Source organism: Dermacentor andersoni, chromosome 4, assembly GCF_023375885.2.
Source record: "Dermacentor andersoni chromosome 4, qqDerAnde1_hic_scaffold, whole genome shotgun sequence".
NCBI lineage: Eukaryota > Metazoa > Arthropoda > Arachnida > Ixodida > Ixodidae > Dermacentor > Dermacentor andersoni.
This window is the reverse complement of record NC_092817.1, coordinates 31491896-31519154: the sequence shown is the minus strand read 5'-3', so window position 1 is coordinate 31519154 and position 27259 is coordinate 31491896. Positions and strand designations below refer to the sequence as shown.

General features: G+C 43.8%; 1 long non-coding RNA gene across 1 annotated transcript in view; it reads left to right on the top strand.

Moving 5' to 3' along the window:
- LOC129386158 (uncharacterized) overlaps window positions 1-25607 on the top strand; it is a 72721-nt gene extending 47114 nt beyond the window's left edge. Inside the window, exons 3-5 of the long non-coding RNA XR_008613618.1 lie at window positions 16025-16165; window positions 18181-18327; window positions 25360-25607. This is a non-coding gene — a long non-coding RNA (uncharacterized lncRNA). The remainder of the gene's footprint in view (window positions 1-16024; window positions 16166-18180; window positions 18328-25359) is intronic.
- Window positions 25608-27259: the final 1652 nt, after the last annotated feature.

Genomic DNA, 27259 nt, shown 5'->3' with positions numbered 1-27259 from the left:
CTAAACACGTGCGTAGGGCTTGACCTTGTATGCTCTCCAAGGCGAAAAGTTCGTCTTGCATGCATTTGACAACACTGGTAGGCTGTAACGTAGGAGTCCGAGAAACAAAACCCTGTACAGCTGCAACATAGAATGGAAAAGAATAGAATAGAAAAGTAATGCGCACTTTTCAGTAGACGCACTGAGGCCTTGTTCTCGGAGATAAGACGCCGTCATGGTTGCCGCCCGCTGAAGCCTGGCTCTTAGCTGAGGGCGAGTCCCCGCAGAGGCCCAGATGCAAATGTCGTCGGCATATATTGAGACATGACCTGTATGCAGTAGGTAATCCGCTAGTCCTACCAGGACGAGGTTGAACAAAATAGGGCTCAACACTCCACCCTGCGGCACACCACGGCAGATGTGATGGCCTGAAGTTTGGCCGTCTTCGGTATGTAAGAAAAAACGCCTCTCAGTCAAATAGTCCCGAATCCATTTATATATCCGGCCACCAACTCCAACAGCCTCAAGCGAGTTCAGTATGGCCTCATGGGCGACGTTGTCGTATGCTCCATTTATATCTAGAAAAAGTGCCGCAGATAGGCGCTTGAGGCTTTCTTGATTTCGGACCCATGTTACGATGTCAATGACGTTGTCGATGGACGAGCGACCTCGACGAAAGTCAGTCATGGCGTCCGGATAGATGTTGAATCGTTCTAGGTACCATTCCAAGTGAGCAAGAATAATTATTTCCATCACTTTGCCGACGCAGCTCGAAAGCGCAATCGGACGATATGATGAGAGCTCAGGCAGATACTTTCCAGGTTTCAGAATGGGGATCACGCGGCTTGATTTCCATTTTTTAGGAACGACGCCGTTCTGCCAAGACTCATTGTAGTAGTTGAGCAGCTCATCACGTGCGTCATGTCCAAGGTGGCATAGGGCAGCATACGTGATGCCATCAGGTCCTGGTGACGAAGAACGCCTGCAGGTCGCCAACGCAGCATCGAGCTCTTCGAGTGAAAATAGCACGTTCATTTCTAGTACACGTGCCTCAGGGATGTCATGCAATGCTGCGTCAGTAATGAGGGCCACGGACCCAGCAACCCGTGCACAGAACTCTTCAGCCACTTGAAGTTTCGAGCGGAGTTGGTAGAGGGCCAGAGCAGCGAAGGGCTTCCTTTGATGCGGAGATGAGCGAAGACCCCTAACCGTTCTCCATATGTGCGAGAGCGATTTTCGGAGATCAAGCGAGTGACAGAAACTTTTCCATCGCTTATCTTCCAACTTATCCATGCGACGCTGGACTTTCTTTTGTATGCGTCGTGAAGCCCTCAGATCCAAGACGGGCTTCGTGCGCCGATACCTCCTCTCCGCCTGTCGGCGTGCCGCACGCAGGCTCTCCAGTTCCATGTCCAAGTCTGTTCGCCTTGCTGACCTTGTAAGCGAGCAGATGGATGTTTTCAATGCCTCTGCGATTGCTTCTTCGATAGTCTGTGGAAGGCCTTCCCGACATGTTACATTATTATTTTATTATTTATTATTAATATTATTTAATAAATATTATTATTATTATTATTATTATTATTATTATTATTATTATTATTATTATTATTATTTTATTATTTATTATTTATACGTTTTATTATGCTTATGGCGTGAAATACGGGATGTAGAGAAAGTAATGTATTTCGAAGAACTTATGTTAAAGCGGTTGTGCAACAGGTTGTGTATGAATTCTAGCCGAGCTTGCTTTGCTCTGTTTAACAGTGTGTCTATTCCGGATGAAGCCAGGAGTTCTGTGGGCGAGTCAGTGGTTTTGTACTTGTGAATAAACTGTATTGCTTTCCTTTGAACTTTTTCCACTTCGGCTATGTTTGTCTTTGTGTGAGGAAACCAAACCGTGTTGGCGTATTCTAGTACTGGCCGCACAAAGGTTTTATAGCATAGCAGTTTGATATGACTGGGAGCAGATTTCAGGGACCTTTTAAGGAAGAAAAGCTTACGGGTGGCTGTTGAAGTGATGTTGGCAATGTGCTTGTTCCACTTCAAGTCAGATGCTAGAGTTACTCCTAGACACTTGTGTTGCTGAACATTAGTTAGGGGTGTACCATTGAGAAAGTAGGTGAATCCTGACTTAATCTTCTTTGTTGTTACTGCCATTGTCACCTATTTCTTGATGTTAATAGACATTTGCCATTGTTCACACCAGGCATTTATCTCGCTAAGGCATCTGTTCAAAGTAAGGTGATCTTCATAACTTATTATTTCTTTATATATAATGCAATCATGTGCAAAAAGCTTTATGCTGCATGCTATGTTATTGACGATATCATTGATGTAAATTAAAAATAGTAAGGGCCCCAAGACCGAGCCCTGGGGAACGTCACATGTGACAGGAACTGTATCAGATGATGCTTCATCATGGAAAACGAACTGTGAACGCTGTGATAAAAAATCCCTAGTCCAGGCTGTAATGCTTCCATTTCCAATAATTGACTCCAATTTCGCAATTAGCTTGCTGTGACAAACACAGTCGAATGCGTTGCTGAAATCTAGAAAAATTATATCTGTTTGACCGCGGTTGTCAATAGTCTGTGCTAGGTCATGTATAACTTCAGTCAACTGTGTTACTGTTGACATCCCGTGCCGAAATCCATGCTGATTGGCTGTTAGTATGCCATTCGCTTCAAAATATGTTGTTAGGTGTTTTAAAATTATGTGCTCTAGTATCTTGCATGATGTGCTAGTTTGTGATATCGGTCTGTAGTTGGAAGGAGAGTTTGTGTCACCTGATTTATGGATTGGTATTATCTTTGCTTTTTTCCAGTCATCTGGCACACGTCCGGTTGAAAGTGATATGCGATAGATAATGCCAAGATACCTGCTGCACCATTCTGCGTATCACTTTAAGAATTCGTTCGGGACGTCGTCAGGGTCACTAGATGTTTTCGTGTCTAATCCGAGTAGAAGGTTAAAGATTCCTGAGTCAGTTATGTTTCGTGAGTCGATGGTGAAACCTGTAGGAATTATTGGGGGGACAAATCCGTTATCTGCAGTAAATACCGATTAGAAGTACTTGTATGCATTAGCTTCAGCAACTTTTTCATCATGGGGTCGTTCTGGCGTGATTACTTTGCGTGTACGGAAGTGATTCCAAAATCTGTGTGGATTACCTTTTACGAAGTTAGGCAGGGTAGTATTAAAATGTTCTTTTCTGGAGTGGCTTAGTCTGATTTTAAGATCTGCCTTGGCGGTAATCAACTTTGATGTCTGGAGTGATTGATTTTTAGTCTTCTTCAAAGACCGGCGTAACCTTTTCACTTCTCGTTTGGCATGAATTACCTCACGCGTTATCCATGGATTGTATTTCCGTGATTTTCTTGTTTTTAACGGTATAAATTGTTCAGTGCAGTCATGTATTACTGTCTTAAACTTAATCAAGAGGGCATTTGCGTCTGCCGAAGGATTGCAAGCCATTTCCGCAAAATCCGTGAATTCATGTGCCATGTACGTCAAAACATTGGCGTCGTCTGATTTCGCAAAGTCGATAACGGTGCTTTCCAAAGACCTGTTTTGTATGCTAAACGACAGAGGTAGGTGACATATTGGAATATCGTGGTCGGATATGCCTTCAATAATACTAGTATGTATTTTCTTTACAAAGAAGTGATCAGAGAGTAGTATTAGATCGAGTATGTTACTTGCAGTACCATGTGAGCGTGTTGGTTGATCAACTGCTTGTTGTATGTTGAAGTTGAGCATTAAATCAATTAGCGCTTCTGAAGTACGTGATGAGTATTGCATTTTCTTCCAGTTAATTTCTGGAAGGTTAAAGTCTCCCATGATGATAATTCCTAGGCTGTTAGCGTGGCACTGCAGAAACTCATGTGCGTTCTTTATGAAGCTTTCGTCCGAGTCAGGACTTCGGTAAACGCATCCTACAATTATGGCAGTGTTGTTGCAGGTAATTCTGCCGAACACGGCCTCAGCATCCCTCACATTTGGCAACGGTTCGTATGGGACGGATTTCTTTATTAGCAGTGCCACGCCACCACCACGTGTCTGTCTGTCTTTTCGAATGGCGGAGTAATCGGGAGGCACAAATTCGTGATTTAAGACAGCCGAGGGAAGCCACGTTTCAGTTATCGCTACTATGTCAGGATTATGTTCAAAGAGTAGATTTTCAAGCGCCTCAGTCTTAGTTAAAATGCTTCTCGCGTTTACATTCAATAACGTTAGTTCTTTGACTGCGCTTGGCTTCGCGTGATTGGACGCTTTGCTCCTACGTTTTCTTAAAGTAAAACTCTCTCCCCCTTGTCCTCGTCCCAAGTGAAAACTTGGTAATTAATGTAAAGCTTGTCTAAAGGCAAAGAAACCCTGTCATGGTTTTCTCGGTTTTCCTTGGCGCTATTCCACAGCAGTTTCCTGATTTCTCGAGCTCTTTTACAGAAGTCTACCCCGATAGACAAATCTGTGTTTTTTAGCTTGCGCCCCTTTCCTAATATTATAGATTTCTGTCTAGAATCTAGAAGCCTAAAGATTACTGGTCTTGTTTTGTTATGCACTGGTTTACCGAGACGATGAATTCGCTCTATGACAATAGGCTGCAAGCCAAGCGTGTCCTGGATAATGGTCTTATTTAAAGTTTGTTCTAGCTTTTCACTGTTTTCGCCTTCTATTTCCGTCAGGCCGTATACTATTAGGCTTGACCGTCTACTCTGGTTTTCCAAGTCGTGCATTCGTTTTTCCATTTTCCTTGCACTCTCATGAATGTCTTGTATTTGGCTTACGCATGAGGTTATCGTCGACTCCAGGCATGACAGAGCGTCTAGTTTTTTATCTATACTGGCAAGCCGTCCTTCTTTAATTTCCTTGATATCGGCTGCAACTTTCTTCAACTGCTTTACGATTTGCGCTACATCAGGGCCTGGATTGCTCTCAATGTCTCCCGCTAACAAAAGCAGCTCTTTTAACCACATCACTACGTTCGCAAGCATACAACAAAGCTGCGGGCACGGCAGCAACAGCAAGAACGGATCACTAGAACGGATACAGTAGTCGTGTTGTCTTCTTACCTGCACGATGAAAACAAACGGACTAATGACCGTGATTCCGCCGGTGCCAGCGTGCCCAGTGGGCGCGATGCGAGGAGGCAGGCTACTTATAGGCGCGCTGCGAAGCGGCACTGGCTGCTGGTGACGTAGTTCGTCACACGTGGGCCTAGTCGCGGATGGGGGCAAACAGTGCCAAGGTGATGAACACGTTATCTTCGCCCCGTGAAACGCGACGAAGCTTGTGTCACTTGCTTCCCTGGACGATGCCGCCGGTAGAATGCGTATGCCATCCAGGGATACGAAAAGACCGATGGAGAGCTGCACGATGAAAACAAACGGATTAGTGACCGTCATTCCGCCGGTGCCACCGTGCAGAATTACTCGTGCATACTCTTATATACATTTCCAGTCTTGCACAAACATGCTTCTAAAGCGCTTCCTTTAAAGAAAGAAATCCGTATTTAAACAACTAAACCGTAAACAGAAAATATGAAGGGCATTTTTACAGTCATATATATATATATATATATATATATATATATATATATATATATATATATATATATATATATGTGTGTGTGTGTGTGTGTGTGTGTGTGTGTGTGTGTGTGTGTGTGTGTGTGTGTGTGTGTGTGCGTGGGTGCGTGTGTGTGCGTGCGTGTGCGTGTGCGTGTGTGTGTGTGTGTGTGTGTGTGTGTGTGTGATAGTAGCACTGCAGGCGAAAGTTGTCAAGACTCTAATATAATGCATGTAGGACCGCGGCACCGCCGTAGCGGCCATATGCCTCGTTTAAACATCATTGTGAAGGGACAGGCATTCTAAAAATACAGCGACCAAGGGCCAATTAAGCAGCATTCTACGTAATTCCGAGAGCGACACTGTAAAATTTATTTTTGCGCGGCGCCGCTTTTTAAAAGGGTAAGATAAACTTAAGATAAACAGTGAATAGATTTAAACTGGTGAAGCATTCTTTCAAAACTCTATTTTGGAAATTTGGTTGACATGAAGTTGATTATTAGATGAGAAAATGAAGATTTAACGTTGATTTTTTTATTTTCTTTAATTTCGTACCGAAACCCCGTCACTGATTAAAGGTAGGTTCTTGTGCTTATAGGCCATTGTGAACGCAGTAAATGTTCTGAGAACGCTATGTTCAATTACTGGAACAATTAGGATATAAAGTATAGTTCAACTTTGGCGAGCAAAATTACCTAAAGGCCCGAGCAGGCAACGTCATCACCTACGACGTCACACGGTGATGGTGCGGGAACTTGAAGCCAGTGTCGCTACCCACCTTTCGTTATCCTTTTTTCTTTTCTTTCTTTCTTTTTCTCCTTCTGTCTTTTCTGGCTTATCAAGCTCCTCTCACGCTAAGTGTGGCGTTTTTGGTATTACAAAATGCCAGTTTATTACTGGAGTGAATTTTACTTTATTTATTTAGTGTTCAACACACTTAAGGGCGTTCTAACACAGCAGTGAAAACTCATAATGACGTCAGCTATCACGCAAAGAAAAGCATCAACCTCTCCCTAGCTGCCGTGCTCACTGGCTCCCAGAAAGCTCGGCGCAATTTTCTACCTTTCTTGAAAAGTGCCACAATTTGATTTGTCTCCTCTTCGTGGATGCAAGTAGCGGTCACGGAATCATTCTCAAACAGTAACCAAAAAACTCCATACGACTGCCGGAAAAGTGGAAGAACATTTCATGTCGGTAAAGAGAGGTAAGCGCAGTTAGCGCAACTAAAGTGCCCAGGTACTCACAATAGCGAGCTTTTGAGCTGCGGCTCGTGAAGAAATGAGAGCAAAGGTTAGCCAGACAGGAACTCGCAGAAAGCCGTCAAACGAGGCATTTCAGCTAGCCCAGCATGAAGCTACGGCAATCTGCGATTCGTCCTGGCGCATGCTGCTCGTAATGGGCTCCGAATCTTAGCATATATACGTAGCAGTGCTAGCTACGGACGAGCACCCATTAGGAGACGTCTCACTTGGCTAGTCCTAGTGTCACGAGCTAGACAGGTTCGGTCCGTCGTCATCCACGAATGCGGAAGGCGGCGTCGTCACGCCTCTACAAGCGGAAGAGGAGGGACCGCAAGAATCCCGATCCTGTGCCGGACGCCGGTCGCGATATATACATTACTCTATATTTTTTTTCTTTTTCTGTCTCTTCACGTGCGTTTCCAGCTATGAAATCACGAGGGGGCTATTTGTCACCGGCTAATGGCTTCTCTGCCGGGGCCGGACTTGCCGCCGCTTAGAAGCGGGCAGAGTTTTTCTTGCTCTTTGATTTTTTGAATGCTTAGGCGCCACGGACGGGTGAGAGACGGGCGGGCATGACGGCGATTGCTTAAAAGCTGTAATTAGGCGCCTCCATATATGCTTCGCCGCTTTGCGGATGGCACGTTCGGGATCTCAGGGTCTCCAAGGAGTCGGGATTGCCTCTAAAGATCTGCATCTGCGGTGGTTATCGGCACATCTGCAAGTAAGGCACCGTGAAAGGGAACGAACGGGGGTTACTTCGGCTAGGCGCTCATTTAAGGGTAACCGAAGTAGGCACCTGGGTGCAGGAAGATGAAGCAATCTTTTATTGGTGAAACGACCTATTTCTGGCTGACTCGAGGCAAGTGAAAAAGCAAAGCTTTCGATAACCACCGCAGAGAGAAACTGAGAAAAAGACATGAACTTTCCTGTAGCGGGAATGAGCGTGCAAAATGAAAGGGGGGGGGGGAGGGGGTAATCTCATTTCTTAGGCCTCAGTACTTGCAATACTCCCGTCCAAAAACGATAATTTCGTTTAGTTCCACTCGGTTCTTTCGTCGTCCAAGCTAAGTGGCCGCCAATTTCAGGTCTCCCTTTGCGGTTGCAGCGACAAAAGCAGTATCCAAAGTAGGTACGTTCTTCTTCTGGTTTCTACATAGTTATTTCTTCCACAAATGTGAAAGCGCACCCTCCTTAGTTCTGTAATTGTGATAAATTGGCATGCATTACCCTCGTCAGCCTGTCTCGGGACGTATTGCGCCTTGCGGTCTTGAAGACAATTTCCAGCCGCGAGGAGAAAGTATTTCCTTCCGTATCGTGGCAACTTTTGTCCTGCTGTGTGCTTGCGCAGGCGCTACACTTATTCACCTTTTCTATTTGGCAACTAGCTTGCTTTAGTTTTTTAATACAGCTTTTGGCCAAAGCTCTAGAATGTATAGGGGGACAGAAAAAAGACGGAAGGCTTCACTTGCTTTTCAGTACGTTCCTACGAAACATCTTATTCACAATGCTGTCGAAAAAAATCTTGATTTCCTGTGGCTTTCTTTGCGCCCCGGGAACGTTCTTCTTGCCTTCCGATCATGAGAAATACACAAGTGTCTGTTATAAACCTTAGGAGCTTTTTAAACTCATAAGCATAAGTCAATAAATAAATTCAAAATATTTATTTTAATTCGTGTTAGGATGAATGAAGGAATAGGAGCAATTATCGCTTAAATTCAACATCAAGCTTCATGTTTATAAACAGTCAATCGTGGCAGCACATAGAATGGAAGAAGGCAGACAATTATTTTCTTGTTCGCTGTTCGCAACGCTGAATAAAAACGTTTGCGAAGTTAGCGTTGGAATGCTGGCAACGTGCGTTATCCTTGCCTCCCGAGAATGTACAAGCCTCTGCTGTTCAATAAAAGTTTGCTGGTACTGAATGTGAAATCAACGCCGCCTTATCAGTATGATGCGATGCTTTACCGGTTACTTTATATATCTTCCGTGGCAGATAAATCGATGTCAGATCTTAATAGAACCAGAGTAATTGCTATTATATTTCATCGGGCAACGCTGTTGGTGCGCTAAGTATTAACAGAAGAATGCGAAATCAACGCCGCCTTATCATTATGATGTGATGCTTTAGCGGTTTGCCTATATATCTTCCGTGACAGATAAATCGATGTCAGATATTAATAGAACCAGAGTAATTGCTATTAGACTTCATCAGGCAACGTTGTTGGTTCGCTCCACTAAGTATTAACAGAACAGACAAATTGGCCAGCGTAAATGAATATTTCATTGGAAAACAACATAATTAATTCACACTTATGTATAATATTAACGTACAATAAAGTGTGAACAAAGAGCATCGACGTCATCATACATGGAGAACCTTTATTTGTGGTTTACGAACTCTACTAGGAAGCTTATAATACGAGCAGCGAACAGCACATACCAAAAATTTCCCTCGTGGTTCTAGTTTCGTAAATGTTACTCATTTAAAACTGTATAAACTGCAACGGGCTTGTTTAAGTTTGGTATTTTACGTATTACGTAAAATTTATTATATAGATATGCACATATATAATATACAAGTAAGTATTTACGTGGTATTTTCCCATTAGTTCACTTTTTATTTTGTCTGATTATGAAGACTGTGACCGTTCATTAGGTTAAGTAGGTCTGATAGCGCACAATTTATCACATTCAGTAAAGCTATTGGAGCATGTAAAACGTATTTGTTAGGGCACTAGACGCCGCAGGCGTCTAGTGCCCTAACAAACACGTTCTTAGTTATTGCGCTGCGTGGTCCATTAGTTACGCCGTTTATTAAACTTTCTGTTGTATGATAACAATAAGCTATAACCCGCAAGTCTTCAGACAGAGGATATCTAATTGATTTTAATGATATCTAAGGATTCTAATCGCGCAGAACACTATCAGCCATCAAGTTTAACTGCTTTCTTCCATGCAGACACAGAACTCCAGAATGAAGTCTTCCGAGCATATTGTTTAGCACAAGCACGGAACGAAGCAAAACACAAATCTGTCTGTGCCTACGGAGGAAAGTCTGTATCGTGTATTTTGTCAGAAATGCTGCTCATAGTACATAATTTCACCTACATTACGCATTATTGTTGGTTCTTTTCATTAATAAGGCCTTGGTATGGTTTGCTGCTATGCACCTTCCATGACGCACCTTACGATATTTCTAGCCCTTCTCACTTCGTTTGCGCTCCTGTAAAGCGTGCTTCTCTGTTAGTAAAAACTAAGTGTGGGAAAGACCAATTCGTGGCTTATTCTCGGGCACAGGTAGGCCTTTCACTGCTCATTAACTCTGTCTCTTGGAGAGAACAGTTAAATATCTTAGTGCACTGTGACAAACCATATGTATGATTTTTCAGAAACTTAAAGTTATTTGAGAGGATACAAAAAAACATGAACTTCTTCACCCCTTTGAGTGTCTGCATAGCGTACAGTACAGCTTTGTCTACCTTTTAGATCTATGTCTCCGTTCATCATCATAATCATCAGCCTTTTCTTTCATGTGCACTGTAGGACGAACGACTCTCCCAGCGATCTACAATTACTCCTTTCTTGCGCCAGCTGATTCCAACTGGCCCCTGCAATTTTCCTAATTTCATCACCTCACCTAATTTTCTGCCGTCCTCGACTGGGCCTCCCTTCCCTTGGCACCCATTTTGTAACTCTAATGGTCCACCGGTTGTCTGCCCTACGCATTACATGGCCTGACGAGCTCCATTTTTTTTTCTGTTAATGTCGACTAGAATATTGTCTATCCCCGATTGTTCTCTGATCCATACCACTCTCTTTATGTCTCTTAACGTTATGCCTATCATTCTTCGTTCCATCGTTCTTTGGGCGCTCTTTAACTTCTCGAGCTTTGTTAACCTCCAAATTTCTGTCCCTTATTTTAGCGCCGGTATAATGCATTGATTGTACGCTTTTCTTTTCAACGTCAGTGTTAAGCTTTCAGTCAGGATTCCGTAATGCGTGCCGTATGTACTCCGACGTCCTTTTATTCTTCTGTAAATTTTCTTATCATGACCAGGCTTGCCTGTTAAGTAATTGACCTAGATAAACGCACTCCTGTACAGAATCTAGAGGCTGACTGTCGATCATGAATTCTTGTTTCCTTGCATATGTCGTGGTAAATCTGGACGATTCGAAATATAGCAGCGCGACATCTTGAGTCAAAACCGAAGAACCGACGAGGACAAAGGCTGTCTTTAAACTGGGAATCTTTATTGCAAACGAAAGAATACATACACGTCACGAAATGCAGACAAACAAAGAACCAATCAGTAAGATGAGCAGCACAGCTTATGATAGCCGGTGTAGCGAAACGGCTAGGGCGCTCCGTAGTTTAACACGAAGCCACGGGTTCTGTTCCCTACTGCGCTGGTTGCATTCCAGTAGAGGCCTGATGCTAAGGCGTTCGTGCATGCATACAGAGCATCGGGGGGTAGGTTAAACGATTCCGGGTGTTCAAAATTAATCCGAAGCTCTTCACTACGGCACCTCCAATAGTCAGTGTGGTGCATCGGGGACGTCCCCATCAATCATCCAACGTGTAAGACATCTGTCAGACATTAAACATAAAAAAGAGGTTTCAAACAGTTTAGCCTTTCTCTTTGTTTCCTTGGCATTTGAAAAGGTATCCATGTCTGTCTTACTCCATTTTGATTTTTTTTTAAATTTCGCCTCCTCATACGGAGCAACTTGTCTTCACTTTCCGTAACACGACGCGCAGCGTTCTCTCGTTTCTCATTCTCGGCGTTTCTAATACGAGCGGTATCATAGCGCCATCTGTGAGGCTGGGGCCATACTACCGTCTTCATGCCGCCGGCACCATCGGCCGCGTGATTTACAGCCGGCTACGACCTTCAAACATTTTCCTATGGTAGCGAACCAATTCGTAATGACAGAACTTGTATCGGCTCGCGAGAAAAACGCTAACGAAAAAGCTAAGCAGATTGACCGTTTCTACTGCATGACATGAGCTAGAGCTCATGTCGGCTTTGGTTGTAGAAATGAAACTCCTAGGCCTATGTTAATTTGTGATTCTTTCTTTTTTCATAGAAAAAGAGCTCATTGGAGCGCCCACTGTCTCAAAATAAATAAATAAATAAATAAATAAATAAATAAATCTACTTCAATAAAGAATGAACGTGATTCCATTCTCTTCGGTGTTGTAGCTAACATCTTTGTTCTAACGAATAATTGCTTATGTATTCACAACACTGACGTTCTGATGTTCTCTCTGTGCGTGTGCGTGTCTGTATGTGTGTGTCGCAGTCTTCCAATTTGCCAATCTGGTTTTGAGTCTGTCTGTCTGTCGACGAAGATGAAGGAATACATCAGTCTCTCTTTATCATTGTACTGTAATCATATTGTCGTCGTTCAATCATGATTATGTCGCCCTTGTCATGACGTCATCGACAGGCAGTCGTTACCAGGCCTACATTTTCAGACCATCGTCGTAATCGTGCAATCATCGACACTGAAGCTTTGTCACCAGACTCTCGTCATACTGTCATCGTCACGCCACTGTCATCACACACTCGTCGTCGTCGCGTTGCCTTCATACCGTCGTCATGCCATCGTCATCACTGCATTGTCGTCATAGTCGCCAATCTTTCGTTGTTATGCCATTGTCGGGACGCCGTCGTGGTTGTTCCATCGTCATCATTCTAACTTCCACAACTGACTTTCGTCCTGCCGTCATCGTTATACCACTGTCACCAAGCCATCGTCATCAAGCTGTCGTTTCGCCATCATCAGGACTTCAGTGTCCTGATCCCTTTCTTGTCATGACGTCGCCGTCATACCAAATTCATCGATCCATCGAAGGCTTTCGTTGTTCGTCATTCTATCGTAATCATGCTGCCGTCATTCAATCGCGATGATCCTGTCGTTCTCATGCCATCGTCGTCATTGCTTCGTCACACAGACGTTATCACGTATCCGCTGTCATACCGTCGTCCTCATGCTTTCTTGGTCGTGCAACCGTCGTCATTCCCGCTTCTTCAAACGCTCGTCGCCTTACCCTCGTTTTCACGTCACTTTGTCATACAGTCGTCTTTATCTCATTGTCCTCATGTCGTCCTCACCGCGTTGCCGTAGCTAGTCGTCATAACAACATCGTCATAATTTAAGAATCGATATCTCATCGTCGTCATGGCGTCGTCGTTATGCGCCTTAGTCGTTCGATCAGTATCATTAGGACTTCATCATTCCATCGCGACTGCGTCGGTGTCATACAGTAGTCAACGTGCCTCCATGCTCTTGGGCGAACTTGGTAAGCGAGTGCCATAGCAAAGTGGGACAGCATAGGTGTATGTGGCATACACCCGAATCCACGAAAGTCTCAGAATTACCACTACACGTATTAAATGAACGTCACTTCAAGAATACGGTCTGCCGCTACATTGTACGAACATTAGTCGCATTATCGTCGACAGTCATCGCGACATGAGTTCTTCCGTTATTTTTTTAATGTTGCCTTGTAGTATGTTTCTGTCCCTCCCCTCTTCATGTACTGTATGTGCCTTGATGGGAACCATAAATAAATAATGGTTTCATTAAAGAACTTAAAATGTATCAGTAATAAATTACCGCCCCTCCACTTTTTAGCAACGTGCGGTTCGTTTTGCAGATTTATGATAGTGCGTCTAGCGTAACCGGGTGCAAAGTTTATCATGCTAGCTTTCTTATGGAATCGTGCATGCAAATCTTATTTTTCTTTCAAATATACTTGGCAAAAATACATTTTCATTCTGGTCGAGTTAGTGCCCTGTCTTCCGCCCTTCCGCCGTTAGTTCCTCTTGATGAACGTGCACCAAATTAAAAAACTTTCATCTTTGCATCGCAGTTTCCTACTTGTTTCCGCTGTAAGTCCAACATTACTTGCTTCCACGGCAACTACTTTTTCGCTGATGTTTAATGAAGAGGAATCTGAAAAACGGAATGCAGTGTAACTTAATAACTGTGGTCCTGTAAAAACCTACGCGAAACCACTAGCAGAAAGCGTGCAGCGCATTAGTGTCATTTCACGCTGCCATTGCTGCACTTTCGGCTCTCCATTCCAGCAGTGTAAATCAAGAAATCCGACAGTCGATATGGAAGCCGCGATGTTCTAACAATGTCGGCTGTGAAAGTAAAAACAAAGACCCATGACGTGGTACTCAGGGGCGGAGCCTCAATGGTGCAAGGCCTCCTCTATAGCAAAGGAACAAAGCAGTGTACGTTGCGCAACGTGGTTTCCTATGGTGCCGAGGACAAATGGTTATGCGAAACGACAATGAGAATGGCATCTTCAAATAAGCTAACCGCAAGGCCTTTCGGTATTATTATCCTTTTTTTCCTTACGTTGCCAACCTGGTCACACACACACAGCGCCTTCACTTCAACCAACACGCCTAACTATCCACCCTAACGTTGCTAATGCTCAGTCTTTATTGCAAATAGACTTGACTGTAAACATCTAATTAGCATATATACGCAGGACAAGAATCCTCTTGTGCAAATTTGTACCTGAAGGTGATAAGAGAGCAGCTACACATATTGCAGCTTCCCGCCGTGAAAAGCGGATGAAACTTGCTGAATCCAAAGAGACAACTTTTTCAATTTAATGTTTCTTTGATTTATAGCCGTAACGAGCATGAGCTGACTGACCGTGAATTATACAAAGGCGGAAATACATTTCATGCGTGATCCCGTTCTGTAGGCTCAGAAGTAAACAATAAACTCACAATAAAGTTTCTTGTTCGAGAGGCAAACCTGAATACTAAAATTAATGTGACTGCGGAGTTTTAGAAACTCGCCATATGAATATAGGTTAGCATATTTTTTCTTTAGGAAATATATAGATGGCGGGTCTAAGTACTGTTTTATAATCCCCGGGGTCATCTCGTAGCTTCTATAGTTTGCAATCGAGCGACTTCGCGAGTGTTCTGCTAGACTGGTGAATGCGTTCGCTGTAAGTAGTGCAATGTGTTTGTCTACTAGGTCTGGATGTTCTTTGATCTTGTTTTCCTTTTCGTGTTGAGCTAATTTGAGCTAATACACCAGCACAATTAGCCGAATACATTGTATTCGTGTTCCTCTGAGCAACAAAACAGCTCTAACTTAGCTTAACCAGCTTTAATTATTTGTTTGAAACATAGGACAGATGATCTGTTTCCGCCTCCTCAATTTGCATTCAGTGCTTCCACTTCGCAAAATTATGGCATTCGACATTGGCTTCCATTATGCCACGGGAGCCGTCGCTGGTGGTGAAATTTGAACCCCATCTATAGCAAAACAACCTTTTCTTTAGTTTTACAGCTACAGTTTTTCTGTAACTTGATCCGACCAATGCGCTGAACCAAAATTGGCAAATATAAACGTGGGTAATCTTCTAGTTGTGAAAGTTTTCGATTGGAGAACAAAACGTCTGCACCACTTCATTTTGTTATGAAATCCATAAAGGACGCGTAAAGATCGAAACGATTTCCTTGTGCTCGCATGTCCTGGGCTATTCGCGGTCTTATTCTGTCGTCCGCGTCTCTTAACTCATTTAACAGCGGATTTTACAGTAAGATATTCAAAATTTTCCTGGCGATGGTATTCCGTGTGTCATGGGAGCAATTTCCCCCGAGGAAAAGCAGAGGTGAAGTTTAATAAAGGACGCGTAGTGTTTAAACACAGCGCAATGCGCGCTATATGGGACCGCTATGAGCCAAAGGAAATCGTCGCGAATGTCGTGAAACTGCAGTCAAGTGTATGCTCTCTACGGTCACTGAACAAGCTATCTAATGGAAATTTTAGTTTATTGATCAAAGAAATCAATGGCCTAGAGACGACTTTCGTCTAATCATGCAAGCAATTACTTCATTTTATACTCTGTCATGGGGCAGCCAACAAATACCGGAAGCCTCTCATTCGGTTGTAGTCGCCTTTAAAAAAAAAAGTTAACCGTGCATTCATAAGCATCTTTTCAGATTTTATGTTTCTTAGGCGGAATTTTGTTTGTTTGTATGTCTGTTTGTTTGTTTGCAACGCGTTGAGTAAATAAATGGACAGTGCTGAGGCAACAAATATTGTGGCGTTGCTGCACTGTGTACGTAACGCTCAATTGAAATCACATTAGTCTCTTTCACTTGTCTGTGTCTTCACCCGAGGCGACCTTTTATTCGCGATCTTCTTTTACGGGCTTTCTCTCTCTTTTTTTTTTCATTGTTTCAGACAAATCCGCGGCGACAAGCGACTTTCGCCGACGGCTCAGGAAGCAATTCAGAACTTCAGGCGACATTTGAGAAACTGGTAATCCCACGGCAGAGCGTTGGGTGGAAGGAAGCAAGCCGCAACGGCGCAACAATAACAGTGGTGAGAAGCGTACGCCTGAAAGGAAATGTGACGCTGCGTAGTTCAGTATGTGCGATGTACACGAGCCACGAATTCTGTGCGGCTTATTTAGTCTGTCCCGAATATGCTGGGGCTCACATTCTTTCGCGGAGTTGCCTGCTCAGTACGAATTGGATTTGAGTAAACTTTATTTGTGCCTGCAGTTGCTACAGATTAGTCTCTTCAGCAAGAAAGTTGTGATGTTCGCGAGTAAGGTCTCTGCACTGGGCTTCACGCTCCGGCCATACCTCGTGAATATAGCTGCGTTTCTTCAATATAGTTGTGACAACATGTGATGTGCTTTTTAACGCGTCTATACTAAAAAGAAAACTGCTAGCCATTGCTGTTACGAACCCACGAATGAAACTACACATTTTGGAGGATGAGCAGATCGAGAACAAGGTGAAAGCGGGAGCCAACGTTTCGACAAGTGGACTTGTCTTCTTCAAGGCGACATATGCTTTCATCGCCACAGTGTATATAGGTGGGGTTCTTCTATAGGTGGGCGTAAGGCAGGGTGGTGCGGAAACGAGCGAAGGTGTGTTAGCGGCGAGGGTGTACAATTGAGAATAAAGCAGTGCTGCGCACAAGGCCAGTGACACGGTCGTCTGTCAATCACGTGTCAACGGCCGTGTGTCAGCCGGCGTGGCAACAGCATGCACAGCACCCCTCTATTACCTGTTTCGCTGGTGGTCGTGGGCTATCGTGTCTCTGAAAGAGATAATAGAAGGAGTGGCAGAAACCGGGGCTCGGGAAAAATAAATAAAAGGAAATACTGAAATGGGATAGATAAATAAATAAATAAAAAAGTACACTAAGCAACCAAACCAAGTGGTGTTGCCTATAGCTTGAAATTTAGCATAGCGAATAGATTCTAAAGCTCCCTTTGAAACGTTTATGCTTATTGCCTGCAACGTCCTGAACGTATGGATAAGGAATGATTTTCTGTATTTTCTTTCTCGTGCAGCAGGGAAATTTTGCTGTAAGATGTAGAGCTTAAGTTCATCAAAGTTAGCGGGTGACAGAGTGACGGAGACGACCCAAGAGCAACGCACAACAACGTTTATTTCAGTGACAGCAAACTATATATATAGGCTGCTTGCCTATGACGTAACACAGAAGAACGAATCATGTTTGACACGTGTTAGCACAGCACTTCATATCAGAAACGTTTATGCCTATTGCCTGCAACGTCCTGAACGTATGGATAAGGAATGATTTTCTGTATTTTCTTTCTCATTCAGCAGAGAAATTTGGCTGTAAGATGTAGAGTTTAAGTTCATCAAAAATATGACCTGGTTGGTTGAAATGCTCGGCGACGGCTTTGGGAAGCTTTTAAGCTCTGTCTGCGCGATGCCCGTTTAATCTGACGTTCATTGATTGTCTATATATTGTTTCTTACAGAACGAGGATTCAAACATATAAATCACATCCAGACTTATACAAGTAATGCTAGATTTGACTTCACTTGTATAACTATTTGCGATGCTTTACAAATATAGCTTTACTTGTATAAGTTCGGATGTGGTATACATACATATATATATATATATATATACATATATATATATATATATATATATATATATATATATATATATATATATATGTATATATATATATATATATATATATATATATATATATATATATATATATATATATATATATATGTATATATATCTGTTGGACTCCGTGAATTTAAAATATTGCTTTTGGAGAAGCAATCCAATGCACAATGATAGCGCAGACAATATGCCTGGCATTATCCTTTTCGGGAGCCAAAGGGCCCGCCAGTTGATACATTGAGCCCAATATTTTACTTTTTACTCCCCCCCTTGGCGGCGACATTTCTCGAGAACCAAAAAGGGCAAGATCATCCAAGAAAGCACAGTTAAACTTACTCGACAAAAAAGAGATAGTGCCTAAAGAAAGCTAGAAAATGACGATGAAATTTTGGTGTTTATTCCCGATACCAAACTTTTCATATATTTTAGGAGCAAGGTTTGTCAGCCCAACATGACATCATGCTCGGCGAGCTGGTCGACGGTCTTCAATTTACCTGAAGTGCAACGGCGTGCTTCTCAGAGACTTCACGTGTGCATGTGACGTACTTCACTTGAATCATCTTGATGGTGGTTTTGGTATGTAAAACCCGATAATTAATCTTTTCCCTTGGTTAATATTAGTTTTGCATCCAAGTCAGTACTTACCATTCACAACATCATTTCATGCTGGAAATTTAAAGACAGATCTGTATAACATGTACAACTGTTGTGACACGGAAACTTAGAATCCAAGTGAGTAACAGACAAACAGCGGGCTACACCAATAAGCAGAAAAGAACTAGAATGAAGGCAATGCAAATTCATTGCATAATGAATGCAGGTAACGTGAATAATTGAAGAAACCTTAGCTTTGACGCAGATATCGCGAAGTCCACGTGTCAAGTGTAACATAACGGAGTTCGCATCGCTTCCTTCAGCGACTTCCTTCTTTTGTTTTTCTTCAATTGCGTCTCTTTGTTCGCTTTATTAACCACACTGCTCGCCACGTCGTATAGCCTGGTTCTCTCACCTGTAGCCCATTCGACCTCCTGCTGGGAGAGCGTCGGCTGCGCGCCCTTACAGATGCAACACGTAGCTAATTCTCTTGTCTTAGAGGCAGCGATATTTCCTCATTTTCATCGCTTTCTGAGCCAGTCCCACAATGGGGTTCTCTTCCACTCCACCTCACACTGGAACGGCCTTTGTTCGCCTCATTGTGTCTGCCGTTGCATCGTTCCTGCCTCCAGCGTCAAACAACTGCAGCTTTCGGAGCCTCTCTGTGTAAGGTGAGCTGCCGCGCAGTACAATGAAAAATGCAGAGGCGCAAACAATACAGCTGTGTGGTGCAATTTATTTATATCAACTGGCTTGTCGGCCAAGCTGTATAATTAAACCCACACCGACCGTCTTCTTTCATGGAACCAGGAAACGCAGACACAATGTTGAAAAAAAGCATAAGCCGCCTCCGTTATAAAGGTAATAAACCTTTATATAGATACCTGTTACCCATGGAATGGTTACGCGATTGGGTACGAATCAGTTACTAATTAAAACTAAAGTTCAAGTTCAAGTTCTTGTATTAATCACATGAAGATAAGTACTATGGGTATGACAGAAAGGTGGGGCCCTATAACTCTCGTGGGAGTTGTGAAGGGGGCTTCTATGTTATATGCTGTTATATAAACAGCAGAGCGCGTGGGCATGTGTGAGACAGTAGAAATATGGTACTTACTCGTTGAGCAAGTAACGCAAGCATAAGATAGCGAAGGTTAGTTTTGTAGCTGATAAATGGCTGTTGTGCTGTTAGATCTGTTCGTAAATTATTCCAAAGCTGCAATGCGGCATGCGAGAATGTTAATGATTCATAATTAGTGCGAGATTTTGCAACGCTTGGCGTTTTCGATGTGAATGTTCATAATGGGTATGTGGTATATTGATAATTAATTTTTACGGAAGGACATAGTATAATTTTGTGCATGATTGTGGAAAGCAAAACAAGAACGAGGCAATGAATGCAATGTTTCACGGGTAGTGTATTAAATAATGAGTACGCGAATGCGATTGAGTTCGATTTTTTCTAGCAAGAGAACAGCTCGATGCGCTGTATTTTATGCTGCAATAATTGGCAATAATGTGGTAGGATACGTGAGTCAGTATATTGTAATAGCATACGTGATATGAGTATGTATAAACTTTACGCTTTCACGCGTAAAACAATGAAACCGTACGTTATCAGAATTAATGGACAGCCAATTGCCTACGAGAAGACGCACCGCTTTCTAGGAGTGATAATCGATCGAGACCTTTCCTGGAGTACTCATGTCTCCTACCTAAAAAGGAAATTAGTCATGATAACCCACTTGCTCAGATTTCTTGCGGGAAAGTCATGGGGTGCGTCTGTGAGTGCGATGCTCCAACTTTACAACGCACTGTTCCTTGGTCTCCTGCGCTATAGCTTACCTGTACTGGGTGGGACCGGCAAGACCAACCTCCGTGCCCTCCAATCTGTACAAGCTCAAGCTCTGCGAATTTGCCTTGGTCTTCCCAGATGTGCGTCCACGGCAGCAACAATAGCCATCGCGCATGACCACCCCATCAACACGTATCTTCAAGTCGACACCTTAAGGATGCATATCAGGCACTTCGCCCGACTTCCATCGCATCATCTCGCCTCCCTTCCTGCCGCTCGACCTCGTTCAGCGTTTAGCAAGATTATTGCCGCCAACCATGGAACTTTACCGTTGAACTTCACGCCTGCAGCACGACCATCTCAACCGCTGTGGTGCCTCCATCCACTCCAGGCTCTTCTTGTTATTCCCGGTATTAAAAGGAAAACGGAGATGTCAACTTTCGCCCTCAAACAAACCGTGCTTTCAATGCTACATGAACAGCACAGAGGACGCATCCACGTTTACACAGACGGTTCTGTATCATCTAATAGTTCAGCTGGAGCAGTGGTGATTCCCGCAGAGTGCGTTACCCTCAAGTTCAAGACATCTCACATTACATCATCGACGGCTGCAGAACTCGCAGCTATCCGTGCTGCTCTGGAGTTTATTGTTCACAAATCATCACATTCATGGTCCATCTTTTGTGACTCAAAGGCAGCTCTTCAGTGTCTGATGTCCCCTTTCAACCATGGACCAAATGAGCAACTAGTCGCAGACATCCGACTACTCCACCATCACGCAATCAACAAGGGACACAACATCATCTACCAGTGGATACCGGGTCACTGTGGAATTTCAGGAAATGACAGTGCGGATGACGCTGCCCGATCGGCTCATGATGGTGCCCAGATTACACCCATACCTCTGTCAAGAACAGATGCAGCCACAAGTCTTCGCTCCCTCGCCCGCGAGCTTACACAGAATCTGTGGAACACCAGTGCATTCACGAATGCACGTCTCCACAAATTGGATCCACGTCTGCAACTCCGCCTACCACCAGGGTTGCCACGAGCGGAAGCAACACTTCTGTGCCGCCTGTGGCTCGGCGTGGCATTCACAAACTCCTATTCATTCCGCATTGGAATGGCCGACAGCCCTACTTGTGACACCTGCGGCTGCGAGGAGACGATTGAACACCTCCTTTGTGACTGTCCCCGTTACGCAGTGCGAAGAAAAGTGCTCGTGACCGCTCTCGCAAAACTGGACAATCGCCCCTTTACAGAGGAAAAAGCTCTAGGACACTGGTCCAGACGGGCTTCGGCACTCAAGGCCTTAAGGGCTTTGTTGAAGTTTTTAAGGACATGCCAATTGTGTGACCGCCTCTGAACGTTGTAGCGCGTAGTTTCGCGTTACTGTGTCAATTTTCTTTTTTTTTCAATTTTTTTCCTCTTCTTCTTCTTTCTCCTTTTATTCCCTTTACCCCTTTCCCCAGCACAGGGTAGCCAGCCGGGACTTACACTGGCTAACCTCCCTGTCTTTCCTCTCCTTTGTCTCTCTCTCTCTCTATAAAACTGACACAAATAGTACGGAGTGTGTTCAGAGGAAAAATTTAACGTATTTTATAGAGTATTGGGATTTTCTTATAGTTGGTTAATGTAGTTTCATGGATATGTTTATGCCACATTAGTTTACTCTCGAGCTAGACCCCTAAATGTTGCATCTCGTTAACCCTTTGTAAAGGAGAGTTGTTGAAGTTTAACGATTTAGTGTTTATTAGTCGGTTGTATTTTTCAGTGAAAATTATATAGTTACTTTTCTTTGTGTTTGCCAGAAGACAGTTAGATTGAAGCCAGTTAGTTTTATCAGGACATCACTGCCTTTTTTGTAAAGATCTGTTTCCGTACCAGCTGTCAGAAAAATATTGGTATCGTCTGCGTATAAAATGCAGTCTTCTGAGAGATAGTAGGGCAAATCATCGATGTATGCCTGCATTATATGCGAACAAGGCAAATTACTAGTAAGTAGGAGCGTTTAGGAGGTGTTGTTCTTGCTGTAGTTCGCCAAGTTTTCCTAAGGTGCTGGATGCAGCTGTAATGGCCTCGAGGTCAATCAGCAATGCGCACGAGGGTTTTCAAAGAAATGACGTTGAAAGCCATCACATCGTTCCCTAAACCTTTGCGCAAAGAGATTAAAAGCACGCCTAACCAAGGGCCAATAATTGCTTGCTCAAGCAGGTGATGTTCGCCCGGTGGCTTAAAATGCATGCGAGGTCTGACAGAATGTCGTGTCGCTCTCGTAGGGGCAGGAGAAAGCAGGCCTAATCAAATAACCTGCGCGTGCTTGTTTCGTCCTTGTGGCTGTGTGACTCTGCAGGAGAGCGTAGATATTGGCTAGGTGATTGACCGAGCTAGACCAAGCTTTTTTTTTAAAGAAAACACCATTCTGAATGCGATGGGGGCAGTTGTCCGGGCGCAGGGCGATGCTTTTCTTCGGACATAAACGCTTTCCTCCACCGGGCGCTGACGTTTTCTTCGTGTTGTCAGCGTGCAATCGAGTCATCGTGGGGCACCCTCTCGGACCACCACGAACCACGGTTATCCATCTCTAACTGTTGCCGTAGGAAGCTGGATACTTCGATCGAGCCTTCAACAACTCGTGAACCAGGAAAGCCTCTGTCTGAAAATTTGAAGACAGCAACTCCTTTTGCCGAAACAACGGCTAGAAAAAATTAAATTATGATGTTTACGTGCCGAAACCACCATCGGATTATGAGGCACACCGTAGTGAAGGACGCCGAAATAATTTCGACCACCTGGGGTTCTTTAACGTGCACCTAAATCTAAGTAGACGGGTGTCTTCGCATTTCGCCCCCATCGAAATGCCACCGCCGTGGCCGGGATTCAATCCCGCGACCTCGTGCTTAGCAGCCCAACACGATGAAACAATACTGGCTCATGTATTTACTTCAGTACTCTAAGCGCCCGAAGGTGTCACATAGATTCATGTGTTTGTTTTGTTTAACCCACCGAAAGTTTCAAACGGGGCTTTCGTGAAGGCGACCGCATCAGTAAGTGCAGCAACCGCGAAACTTGGGGGGAGATGATTCCAGTCATTGCTGGGCGTGGTGTTGGGATGGCATGTGGGAACTTCGATTTTGAATTCCTGGTCGCTGCGAAAATAAACCTAGGCATAAGGAAGATGAAGCTGTCCATTCTTGTGAATCTTTACTGCGCCCATAAAGGTCGCGACATTTATAATGTGTCAATTCATAATGAACTTCGTTTTTGTGACACTTGTGATACTTTGTGTATCTGTACTGTAGTGCTAGCCTGCTTGTGACATTTACAATACGTCATTCTATAATAATTGTGTTTTGCCTTTGTCAGTTTGCGCGTTATATCTCCGTGTTAAGTGAAAAAAGAGTAGCTCACACTATTTGTTGGTGCCAACAGCACCTTACTTCATCCTGTCCGGAAAGCAGCGGCTTAGCAAAATAAATGTCGAGAAATAAGCCACGCGAGACCACATATGATGTGATTCAAAAGTATGTAGACCAAGTTTTGATTTCATAGAAGGCATAACGGCCTTCACGTGATTAAACTTATACAACAAAACGGGCACCACGGTTTTGTGCGCTTTCGAGAGCATGCGATGAGGCTAAATCCCAGATAATACTGCTTTACTCAGATATACATCCCTTGTTGATGATGTGCAATCATTGACTGGAAACTGAACGTCCCAGTAAAGGACATCCAAGAGGGCCAAATAATCGTGTGAGCTAGCGCCAGCGCAACGGCGCAGTAACGTTGACTGAATGATTTGAATTTGATGTGTTTGTTGCGATACTGAAACTTTTGGCAGCAAACGTACCGCCAGCCTCTCCAAAACGTTAGCTTTGCTAACACTCCGTGTCTATTTCACCATATGTTCTGGCTGTGCCCCTACCAAAGGGGTTCTGATCTCAACAGTGAGGAGGACTGGAGTCGCCGCATATCCAGCGAAGTCCTCCAAGATCAATTCCTGGCCGTCCGGAGAGCTCACGACATCGGGAAAGCTTTTGGCCTACCGGCGCCTGTGGGCGGAGCCACCGGCTTAGCTTGGAGACTTTTGCCCTCGGGCCCCAGTTTCCCTGGACCAAACTAAAGTTCTTGTCATGCCATGCCATTGCTAAATAAAGAACATTTGCCTGCCGGATCTGAATCAGTAATTGAACAGATTAACATGTTTCGAGGCTCACCCGAAGATAATAATTAGAAAAAAAGAAAGCACGGAAGTGACATGCCTTAGTAGCACAACGAAACATACTTAGCTGGAGCAGTCGCCAAATTAGGTAGCCGAGATTAAAGCACGTTCTACTTGATACGCTTGTCGCTCCAAACACCAAGCACATTGTTATGTGATTCCTGAGCACAGGTAATTCTTTCGGCTTAATTCTTTCTCCGACGTGGCTCGTGTATTCGGAAGTCCAAACCATCTTAAAAGGTTCCAAATTTGACTCTGTTATCACTAAATATTGTGGGATGAAAGGAGAGCTGCCCCTTTATTTCGCAAACGGTCCTTCGAGAAGAGTTTAAAGTCAACGCATACGTAACGATAACCACTTACAACGCCCGTGTTTTCCAACTTTCACAATATTGTTGCAATTTCACTGTGCATGGTGCAGATTGTCCAAAGTTACAAGTTATGCATGCCTAAAGAACGTCGATTCAATATTGAAGTTCTTGACGAATATTATCTTTAAAAATACTGTTCTATATCTGCAAACGAACTTTTTTAAAAATGGTACTAGTTCGAGACCTTCTAGGACCTCTGGAAATGTGAGACCATATGCGGAAGTAAATCCACCGCACGTAACATTCAGTTTCATCACCGCTACCTCCAATTTTTGCGAGCATTGTGTTCCGCTCTGCCATTATTCTTGAAACCAGATGGTTTCGTAATGCGAAGCGCCGGTGTTTTGCGACCGTAACTACTGTTTTTTTTTACCAATATCAAGAAGGGTTGTTTTTCGAGCTATGTCTTGGGAATACTGCTGCTCAAGGAACAGCGAGTCGAAAGGAGGCAGACGTTACTTTATAATTACAGAGAGTGGGAACGGGTCAGATGACAACCATGGCTCCAAGATCTTAAAAATGTTGAGGCCACCTGTGCACAATTTCAAACCGAAATCGAAGCGAACGCGAAAAGAAACCATGCCTGCCATTTCACCACCACTGTTATGTTTTTCTTTCTTTTTCAGGGCAGCCTTATGCATTCGTATGTGCAAGAAAATTATTCGCTCATGCGATGGCATTTACCGGATCACCGTCTCGAATTCTTACTAGATTTTTTTTGCTAAATACTGCGCACCGTGGCGCATCCGTACTTTTCAGCCGGCGTGTCTAAGATATAAAATAAAGCTTTTTGTGTGCGTGTGTGGAATTGTTCATCTGCATACTTTTGCTCAACGCTGTACATTTGTGCATGCTTGATCAACACTTACCTTATTCGGCGGAATGACGAAATACATTCCTATTACCCTTTATATACGAAAAATGGGCATTGTAAAACAGAAGAGAGTGACGCTTTGTTGCTTCTAGTCGTATTCCTAGAAACATTGTCTTGTCTTGTCGTATTTTTTGGCCGTGTTTTGTCGCATTCTTCCCTGTTGCATTGTATTTTGCGACAATCTAGGGGCCAATATTCAATTCCTTGTCTATAGTATATCGGTGTGCTGGTTCTGAGCGACAAATTTGATCTCGGCAATTATTTCATTGCGCTTATTTAGGCGAGAGACGAGAGCGAAAAGAAAGATGCCTGCAATTACTTTGTTACCTCGTTTGCTGCGTTTCGATCCCTCGTGTCCTTCGGACAATATATTTTTGCGTTTCTTTGTGTTGTACAAATAAAAAACAATCTTCTCTTGCACCGAAGAAAAGAGCAACTTACACAATAGTGCCGCAGTTCTCAAACAGAAATAAGATCATGCGCGAATATGAATGTTCCATATCTTGGTAGTTGCTACTTTTCTTTTTGTAACAATCCGTCGTTTTCCCTGTATAAACGTATCAGCGAAAGAAACTTTCAAATTTTGGAAACACATAAATCACTTGATCGCATTGCGCCTGTTGTGTATTGCAAGAACTTAAGCTTTGAATCCAGCTAAGCACCGGAAACAACGACATTTGTAAGAGCAACGAACAGGTTACTCGACGCAGCACGGCTTTGATTCCTTTTATTTGGCGCAAAACGGTATCTCACGCCTATCTCTGAGCTGAGCCCTTCTTTTTGTCTCATTTCGTTTAACTTCGCGCGATAGGCTGGTGTTTGTTTGTCTAAGAAATTGGTGTATAACTGTGCACGCGGCTACAAAATATGTAGTGTCAGAAGACGTAATGCGGGGAACATAATTACGCCTCCCGAACCTGCAGCTTAGGCTCCCGGGGACCAATGCATTGACTACGTGTGGCCGGAAGATCATTTCCGTCCCCCATAGCAGCAAGATGTCAGGCGTGGCAGTGGATGGCCGGGACTCTCGCGACGTTCTGCAGCCTCGATGCATTCGGGGCAGCGTATTAAGAGTTTCGGTCACGTCGGGGACACCGCATAGAGCCTCGTGAGCGGCGCCCCGGGGTCGGATATCCTCAGAGCTGTACATTTGTGTCCGCCACCGGAAGCCCTGACAGTGACGCGTTCATTTATCCATCAAGATCGCCTGAAGGCAGACAGCTCTTGCGCCATGCGATTCTGGCGGCTGCTCTGAATGCAGTACACAGTCGGGGACTAGTATGTGCGCTTGAAGTTCGCGTTATACCTTCGGGCCGAGGAAGGAGAGAGTTACGTTGTGCTTTTATAGTTTTGAGCAACGCCTATATATTTAGTTGCAAGCAGTGACGTCACTTTGACGTCATTTTCATCTCAGGACGAAAGATATCGAGCTTGAGAAATCTGCGGAGTATCGCCTAACTTTGGAGATCCACTGTATGTATTCGACGACGCTGCTTTCTGATCTATGGGCGAGTGAGGAAATGCTCAGATAAATATTTATACATGTATTATTTAAAAAGAAATGGGTGTGAATGAGCAACGCCAGAATCCCCGGGTCCTTGAATTAACGGTAAGCTGCAAAAGAAGCGATATCAGAAGCCACAACACGGAGA